The sequence below is a fragment of the Meles meles genome, chromosome 3 (assembly GCF_922984935.1).
Source record: "Meles meles chromosome 3, mMelMel3.1 paternal haplotype, whole genome shotgun sequence".
Lineage (NCBI taxonomy): Eukaryota > Metazoa > Chordata > Mammalia > Carnivora > Mustelidae > Meles > Meles meles.
This window is the reverse complement of record NC_060068.1, coordinates 121,377,524-121,387,336: the sequence shown is the minus strand read 5'-3', so window position 1 is coordinate 121,387,336 and position 9,813 is coordinate 121,377,524.

Genomic DNA, 9,813 nt, shown 5'->3' with positions numbered 1-9,813 from the left:
ACCTGAAAACCTACTACCCAAGATAACCCCTAGTACATAACAGCCCCTCAATAAATATTTACTAGGGAAGTGAATGAACCAGATGACACCCCCCACCCCACACCTCATCCATTTTGGAGCATGTAGGTTGTTTGCAGGTTTGGGGATATTGGGTTTTTGACCTCTGGAATTCACTGTGCTGAGCAAGATGGAAGCAGGGCATGGTGAATCAGTTGGGCAAGCCATTCTAAGGTTTGCAACCTTAATATTTGTCTTTCCCAGTTAGAAAAGCTTTTCCTTGAGCCTTCAGCTTCCTCCCATCTGGGGCGTTGACTCATCCCAGCTCAGAAAAGAGATCGCAAACATCTTCCTTCTGGAAAATGGATTTACATAGGAAGGTGAGCTTTTAGGGATGATATTTATATCCATCTTTCAGTCATGCTGCTCATGTTACTAGCATCACGCTGACTTCAAACACTTCTCCCCAGTAAGTATAAGGCATTGCCATCAGCTATTCTCAGGAACAAATGTGGTCGTGTAATCCCAGGGCCTACAAAGAATGTGGCAGCAACTGAAACCAAATTATTTAACCATTTTCTGAACCAAAAACCAGAAATCAAATAGCAGAGGTACTTTTGAGCAGATAATATTAGTGACCCAGAATTTTATCAGTCCTCTGACCAAAATACATCTAGTAGTTCCTTCTGACTTGAAAGAGTCCACTCTCAAGGTCAATGTTTTTCCTTATATATTCTAACACACTCGACATTGCTTTCTTCTGTAGTGTCTTGCAGTGATGAAAATGGTAGAAGCAGAGCGGAGTTTAAGGGGGAGGCTTCCCTGGCTAACCAGGTGTACTTTCCTCCTCGAGAGACAGGAAGTAGGTATAGCTAAGCACAGATGAGGTTATTTGGTTGTGGTAGGAAATCGTCTGGGGAAAGGACCCATATTCCTTTTCCTTGGGCAGGAAAGGATGTCCCTCTCCCCCAGCCTCAGGGTTGAGAGGCAGATGCCCTGGGGTGGGCATCTGCTGTGTCTTTGTGTCCTACATCTGCTCCCCTTCAGCTGGGAATATCCCACCTCTGCCAGTTTTTCTTTGGGGAACTACCCTTTCCTACTCTCAGTCCACATGGTTAGAGTAGAGCTCACGCAATCCTTGATACCAGGGTTGGAGATGTGACCAGGGAAATCAGAGTCAGATCGGCTCAGTGATTGGCTCATGTAACCAAAGTCAGGCAACCAAGCATCAGTCCTGGGATGTTTACTGGACTTCTCCAGAAAGAAACATTCTCTTTCTCTGGGATTGCTAAGCTCATAGGAAGGGACCCTGAAACTACTATCTTTGAGGAAGCCTGTATAGATGAGAGCCAAGATACAGAGGGACAGAGAGATAGCATCTTCCTGACATAATTTAAGCCCCAGGATCCAGCCATGCCTGAAACCAGCTGTATTTCTGGTCTTCCTATTTAGGTCCTCCAAAAATTAAATTATTTTACTTTGGCTCCTGTTACTTACAACTCAAAGGGTCCTTACTCATACAGTCACTGTGTACTGGAGGAGGGAGAAATTAAAGGAGGAAATTGGCAGGCAAACCCCTTTCCCAAAAAGGCTTCCAGACAAGGCCCTCCACATCAATATGGCCTAAACTGTAACAGTTTTTGTCCAGACCTTTCCCGACAAAGGCTCCAGGCTCCATTGGCCTTGTAGTTTACTTTGACCACAAGTTGTTCAGTTGACTATGAACTGGTCTTAACCTAGAGTCGGGATGTTAATTGCCCCCAAAGTCTGGGATTTGGCCCTTGACCTTAAGCCTGACCGTTGGCTTACCACAGGTTTGTACCCCAAGACCAGGCCCTACTTGACCACAGAGATGAGAATGGGATGCCTGCTTCAATCTGACCATTGACCAAGAATAAAGAAATTGGGGATCAAAAGCTTTACCAGCCCCAGAGTGTTTCCTGTTTGGGTTGCAAGCTCATTACCGTCATGCAGCTTCCCCACCCTGTCACTGGCCCCCAGTGCCCAAACCAGAAACTCAGCCTCCTTCTCATCTCCTTTGTCTTTGATCTCTTCTGAGTAGTCACGAGCCCCACTCCACTTCCACAGAAATACTTGATGTGAAGAAACGTGACCAGATTCAAAATCCAAAGAAGTTCCTATATTATAATTGCCAAATGAAAGAACTACAAAAATGTAGTTTTGAGCATCGTAAATTTTTTGAGATGGCAAGACAAAATTTTCTAAATATATATATTTTTTAAACTACTTGTGTTGTGAAAACAAAACCTTTTGGCAGTGCTGACTCTGAAGAATTTGAAGCACTCGTCATTAAAACAGGGATTGCAGGTGGCCATGAGCCTGAAGCGTGACACGAAAGTTACATTCGTGGAAGGAAATTCTCAGTCAGATTTTTGACAATATTTCATTCCATTTTCCTTTTTTTAAAAAAAGATTTTATTTGTTTATTTGACACAGAGAGAGATCACAAGTAGGCAGAGAGGCAGACAGAGAGAAAGGAGGAACCAGGCTCCCTGCTGAGCAGAGAGCCCGATGTGGTGCTGGATCCCAGGACCTTGGGATCATGACCTGAGCAGAAAGCAGAGGCTTAACCCACTGAGCCACCCAGGAGCCTCTCCATTTTCCTCTTAGGTAAGTTTTCTCCTCTTTGTAATTTATTTTAAAATCAGAGTTACATCATATGAAAGTGTGATGAATTTTTTTCATGACGCTCCAGAGAGGTCTAAAACCCCTCTTGTCCGCCGCAGCTGCCATAGCGAAATTATCATCTTGGTAAAACTACTTTCTCCCCTTGGTGGGTCTGGTGTATCTCTTTAAAAAGTCTGACAACTAGGAATCCAGAAGCTTGGGTCATCCTTACTGCCATCATCTTTCTAATCCAGACCCGGCACACTCAGCATTTTCTCCCCTGTCCCCATCTCAGGATCCCACTGAAAGCCTGCAGCTAGCCCACTAGGAGAGTGAGAAACAATACCATGTCAACCACGGAGTTTAATGTTGTTGCGTGTGGAATGGAGGTGCAATGCCTGTCTCTTCTCTACTTTTCAAACTGGTAAGGAGAATAGCCTGATTATCTCTTGAATCATACTGACATATAGATATGCTCTCGTATGCAAATTCTATATGAAAGAAACCCATTTCCAAAACCCATGTGAGAACAAGATGATTTCCCTTTAGAAAAGTGACTGCACAGCATGTTAAAACACAAAATCTGAAGTCCTTGCAGATTGTAACTCCTTGGCAGATGTGTGCCAGAGAACAGAGAAGCTTAAAACTATATGTTCACTAGGGCACTTACCCCAGAGAAATGAAAGTTTACATCCTCAAAGAAAACTGTAGCTGAGTATTCAGAGTGGCTTTAATAGCCCCAAGCCAGAAACAACTCAAATGTCCTCCAACGGGTGAATGGCTAATCAAATTCTAGTATATCCTTGCAGTAGAACACTACTCAGCAACAAACTGTCCATCTGTGCAACAACCTGGGTGGGTGTCATGGGGATGATGCTTTGTGAAGAAAGCCAGTCTCAAAGGTCTATGTGCCCTCTGAGCCCATTGTTGACAAAACTAAAGAGAAAGAGAACAGATTAGAGACTGCCAGGGGACAGATGTGGGGGGCTCTGGCTGTGAAGGGTAGCATGAGGGAATTCCTATGTGAGGATGGAATGGGTCCATGTCTTAATTACAGTGGTGGTTATACCAGTCTATCCATGGGATTAGATAACATAGCACATGTGCGCATGCGCGCGCACGCGCGCGCACACACACACACACACACACACACACACACACACACACTCAAGAACATGTAAAAACTGGTGCAGAATAAGATCAGTGGTCTAGTCAACCATACTTATCCACGTCAGTCTCCTTTGATGTTGGACTATACTCTGGAAGATATTACTATTGGGGGAGGCTGGGTGAAGGGTCCATGGAATCCTGTGTACTTTTTTTGCAACTTCCTGGGAGTCTATAATGATTTCCAAATACAAAGTTTTTGAAAACCCTAGACATTAGGGATTACTGCAGAAGAATATAAATCAGAAAGGAAGGCTTCTCGCTAGACTCTGGGGTTCAGGTTACTTGTGCTTGACTCACTAAGTATTGTTCAGGGGCACAAGTCCAAGTGCAAAGTGCATGTGCCTTATGTACTTGTGAATTTGAGTTGTCTATTCCCCCTAGAAGAGATCAGGCTGCAGCTCGTCAACTGAAACGAGACATGGCTTTAATTCCTGGACTCTCAGTAACCACCCCCCAGCCCCACAGTCATCCATTTGGTTGGAGACCAGAGGTCACGGATGGCAGAAGTACATCCCTCCTGTCTCACTTCTCACCCTCCTGGCAGGGGCCATGGATCCTTTTAACAGAGTGGCCCTTCCAGGTGTGGCCCCCTGTGTGCTTCTGTCTTTCCCTTGCTGGGTGTGGTGCGCACTCAGGAGGCCATCCGGTGCCCCCATCATTGGCTTCAAAGGCAGCCCTTTCAAGGAAGCAGACAGAGCTCAGCTGTCCATACCCTGCGAATGGTTATGAATTGGGGCGGGAATTCTAGAGAATCATAAGCAGCTCCGATTCCCATGCTTAGGGCCACTCAAACCACCTGGCTTTGAAGCCCCAGCTGGGGTGTCTGTGCAGCTTCCAGCAGAGCAGAGTTCAGGGAAGGAAAACAGATGGCTGAGTCTTTAGCAGAGGACAGGGGACAACATCCTCAGGCCAAGAATCCAGAGCTCTGGATGGGTTTCAGCACCCCCTGGGGAAGGTCTGAGCCTCTGGAGGAATAATCCAGGGATGCTGCCAGCCTCAATGGCACCTTTGGGAGGTTAGAAAAGTATGCCCCTTTGGGGGGATGGTCATAGGTCCTCAGCCCACAGGTGGCCAGCGAGTGGCATCTCCTGTGAGAGTGTTCAGGTGGTTCAGGGAAAGGCAGATGGCCAGAGGAGAAGGTTGGAATGTAGGCTGGACAGGCTGTGAAGAACTTTGATTTTCATACCAAGGGGTTTGAACCTCATTCCGTGCTTGAGCAGAGGACTGGGTATTGTCAGTCAAGTGAGGCAGACCCTAAAACCTAGACCTGAGGGAAATCTGGTTTTCTACCTAGTGGGCATAACTGACTACGGTGGTTTTGAAACACAGCCATGGGTCCACTGAGACTGCCCTTTTGGAGTAGTCTCTATGTCCTTAGGCTCCATGTCCTTCCTCTTGAAACTCTGAAGGCTTGGGACTGTTTTGATGATTGGAATACAGTGGAGGTGATTCTATATGACTTCTAAGGATAAGTGATGAAAGGCTGTACAGCTTCCACCTGGTTCTTCTGAGCCCTTGCCCTTGGAAAACTGAGCTGCCGTGTAAGAAGTTCAATAATGCTGAGGCCACCATGCTGTGAGCATCCCAATCCACATGGAGAAGCCGGTGTAGATGCTTGGGCTGTCAGTTTCCACTAGGGCCAATCTTTGGGTCATCCCAGCCTAGGTACCAGACAAATGAGTGAAGAAGGCTGCAGGTGGTCCCAGCCCCTGGCCATTGCAGTCTTCCCAGCTAGGGCCCCAGACATCATGGAGTAGAGACAAGTCATCCACACGGTGCTCCATCTGGGTTCTTGGCCCACAGGAGAGTTAAATGGTTGTTATTGTCTTATGGCACTCAGTTTGGGGTGGTTTGTTACACAGCAATAGAAAACTGGAACATTATCAATAACCTGGGTAAGCCAGAGATCTTAACCTCAATACTTTCACTTGGGTAAGGCATGAAGTAAGAATGTGAGAATGAGGCCTAGTGAGGGAGTGGTGGGGCCAGCAAAAACACTGTACCCGGCAGGGAGCACCCCCCCCCCCCGCCATGGCCCTAGGGTGGAGCCTTTGTAGCATCTGGATTATACCAGTGTCACCTTGGTGAACGAAGAGTTGGGGCACACCCCAAACTCAACCAACGTCACCTAGGGCGATCTCAGGAAGGCCCAGCTATTGTATGGGACCGTATTTTGTGATGCAGAAGTCTCACCAATTCCCATTTAGAGAAACAAGCTGTTAATCGCTTCAGCCATGAGGATAGGAAAGAGCAGCCCCCACCCCGAGGCATCACCCCACAGTACCTCTGGACCCTGTCCATCAGGGAGAAGTGGGTCCTCACCTCCCTTGCTTCTGGTTGCCGCCTCACCCACAAATGCCTCTTCATGATGGGAGTGCCCTTGTCCTGTCACCCCTGACCCAGGCTCTTCATCAGCCTACCTACAACCCCCACCTCTGGGCCTCTAGGCCTCCACATGTGTCCCCATGATCTAGCATAGTGTCTACACAGAGTAGCTACTCGCTAAGTATTTGGTATATGAGTAGAAGCCTTAAAAACACAGAAAATCACTGTCATACAATTCTAGAGGCTAGAAGTCTGAAATCAAGGTGTTGACAGGGCCGTGCTCCCTCTGACAGCTTGAAGGAAGATTCCTTCCTTGCTTCCTCTAGCTTCTGGTAGTTGCCAGCAATCTCTGGCATTCCTTGGCTTGTAGACACGTCACTCCAGTCTTGGCCTACACCACCACATGGCCATCCTCTCCCTCTGTGTCTTCATGTCGTCTTCCCTTGGTGCACAACCATCTCTGTGTCCAATTTACCCTTTTACTAAGGGCACCAGTCATACTGGATTAGGGCCTACCCTAATGACCCCATTTTCATTAATTATGTGAACAATGTCCCTATTTTCAAATAAGGTCATATTCTGAGGTACTGGGTGTCGGGACTTCACATATGTTTGTGGGGGGCAAAATTCAACCTATAACAGTTTAGATAACACAAGTCCAGCCCTGAGATAAAGATCTTCTCCCAGGATGCTGATCAAAAGCCTTCTGAGACAGCAGGATAAGGATGAGAACCCAGTCTGGGGGGTTCACCAGGTGGCCTGTGGAGGTACCCCAATGCATCAGCTACACCATAAGCTTATCATCCCATGTTAAGGTGCCCCCTTTTATTGCCTTTCAGCACATCTCTTCATAGGGCAGCACTCACTACCATATGTCATTATTTTCTTCACTATAAGTTCCAACAGGGGCAGGGTCCTTATATCTTATTAACTCTTATATCCCCAATTTCCAGCACAGTGTCTCAATAAACTGATTGATTGCATACATGAATGAATAAATGAATAGTGACTTGTTGGAGGGAAGAGATTTCAGAAAGCTCCCTTTGAACCACTGTGCAGGGGCAGAGACTGAAATCGAGGAGACCAAGGAGGTGGGTGCAGCCATAGGCTGGTGCATAGAAAGCATTTGGAAATTGATTTGTGAAGGTTTCAACCTGAAAACAAAATTGCTGCCCATATGCCCCAGGAGATGAGGCATGTTTATGCAGTGATAATGACACCCCCGGGAGCCAGGGCAGGGCTGGGTAGGGGTCAGCACACACCTAGTGCCCCCGACAGACCAGGGGGTGGGAAATGTAGAACAGCATGAAAGCAGGCAATGGCCTTCCCCTGGCTCTGTCCTTTCAAAGTGTGTGATGATCAAAGATGACCCAGTGAGGCTTGTTAACCCACCCCTTTCCAGACCTATCTTGCCCATTATATCCTTCCTTTCCAGTCTGCAGCCAAGGTGAGCAGGGATAGGGAGAGCAGAGCAGACATATGTACTCAGCAAACCCTCTTGCAAGAGCTAGGATAATAAATGAGCCAGTGGGTGCCAAAACCAGTGCTTTTGCCACTACCCTGTGGTCCTTTCCAGAGGAAGACCACCCCACACCTCCCGGTATACTCCCTGAGACAACAGATCCTTGTCCATCCCACAGGCTCTGTTTGCCTGTGGCTGTAGGATGGGGCTGGTCCTCCCACCCAGGACTGGGCCCTGTGGCGATAAGAGGTTGGGGACTGTTGGGCTGGGTTGGGCTGGGTGGCATTTAGGGATGGGAACAGCTCTTATGCTGGCCAAGGCCCAGCTGGAGAGGGACCCCTGGTGACCATAGCCCTCAGGAGCCTTTCTCGTAGATTCAGAGTGAGGATAATCTGCAGACATCCAATGAAAGTTGGTAAGGCCCTGGGATGAGATAGCCTTAAAGACGGCCCCTGAGCCCCAGTGGCCTACCTCGTTCAGCACATGTTTACCCAGCCTTGGGCAGAGGGGAGGGGAAAGGAGGAAGAGAAGAAGGAGGAGAGGGCAGGTACAGAGGCTGAATGCTTGGGTTCTGAAGTCAGACTGCCTGGGCTTACACTGCGGCTCTCACCGTGGTGCTGCCATCACCACACTTGCCGTGTCCTCTTATACTGGCTTTTTGCAATTCCTTCTTTTGGTGTCAGTTGACTGTGGTCGCAATAATGTGTAACGACAATAAAACCACTGAACCTTGGTGGCACCCAACAATATATGTTAAATTAACTCTGTGGCTCTTCTGGGCCCTCTGATCTGGCGGGGGTGGGCTGATGTAGGCTGCTGGCCACTCCACGTGTTTCTCCCCTTCTTCAACAACCAGCAGTCCAGCCTGGGCTTGCCCTTCTCATGGAGAAGGCAGAAACACAGGCGGACAAGACCAGCCAGGCAGGCGGAGTACCCCTCCAGCCTCTGCTGCCTGTTCATTTGCTAACATCCTATTGGCCAACCAAGTCACATGACCAAGTACAGCGTCAGGAGCCAGGGACGTCTGCTCTGCCCATGGAGGTAGGGGGATGAGAGCAAATACAGGGGAATAATAAGCAGATCCACCACACATCCCCTCCACGCTGTGAGTTCCAGTGGGACGCTTATTGACTGCTGGATTTCTAGCCCCTGTCATAGGGCTGGACACAGCCTAGGTTCTCAACAAATGATAATAATGAGAGCTAATATATGAGAGCCCTTAAATGTAAGCTAAGAGGACCTACGGTGTGCCAGGCACTGTGCTAACAGCTTTACTTCTATGTTCTCATTTAAATGTCTTACTGTGATGTAGGTCCTAATAGTCCCATTTTACAGATGAGAGCACAGAGATCCAAGGAAGCTAAGTGAATGGCCCAGGCCACATGACTGTGTAAGTGAGGATCAGAACACAGTCTAGGCAGCCTGGCATCAGATCTGAGCTCCTACAAACTATAAAATGAGCCCGAGGGGGGAGATGCCGAGCTTAGCTGCGGCAGGTGGCAGTGGCATGGTAGAGAAGGCTACTTTGCCCTAGATGTGAAGAATGGAGTCCGGCTGGGGCACGCATTCCAGACACAGGGAAGGGTATATGCAAAGGCACCAATTTCTGACTGAGATATGTGGGAAATGAGGCTGGGGAGATGAGCGGGGTTAATCAAGTGGCAGAAATTGCTCATTCTCTCCTCTTTGTGCTGTAACAATTTTGGGGTGGGCACGAGCATAGACTCCAACTTACCTACAATTGTCAGCCTTCCTTGCAGCTAGGTAGGTACGGTGAAGCAACTACTTTCAGATAATGGGACAAGAGTGCAAGTTCTAAGTGAAACTTCAAGACTGTGTCCTTAAAGGAAGACAAGGGCCCTGCTCTACTTTTCCCTCGTCCCCCTGACTAGAATGCAGATGGGCAGCCGAGCCGTCTCAGAGCCGGAGGTGCTTGCTGCATATTGAGAATAAATTGCAGAACAAGATAGAAGAGAGCCCAGATTCCCAATCCCATCAAATCATAAATTGGAACAAACTTGGCCTGAAAGAGAAATAAACTTCTCATTTGCTTAAGCCGTTCTAGTTTGGGGGTGCTTTGTTATAGCCACCTTTGATCCTAACTGGAGTGTCATGCAACTTCAACATACCCTGCAGAGGAGTTTAGTTCTAGCCCCAGAGCAGGGGATCCAAAGGCTTAGAGGCACCAGGCCAGCCATGCCAATGAGTAAAGCACACTGGGTGCAGCTTTT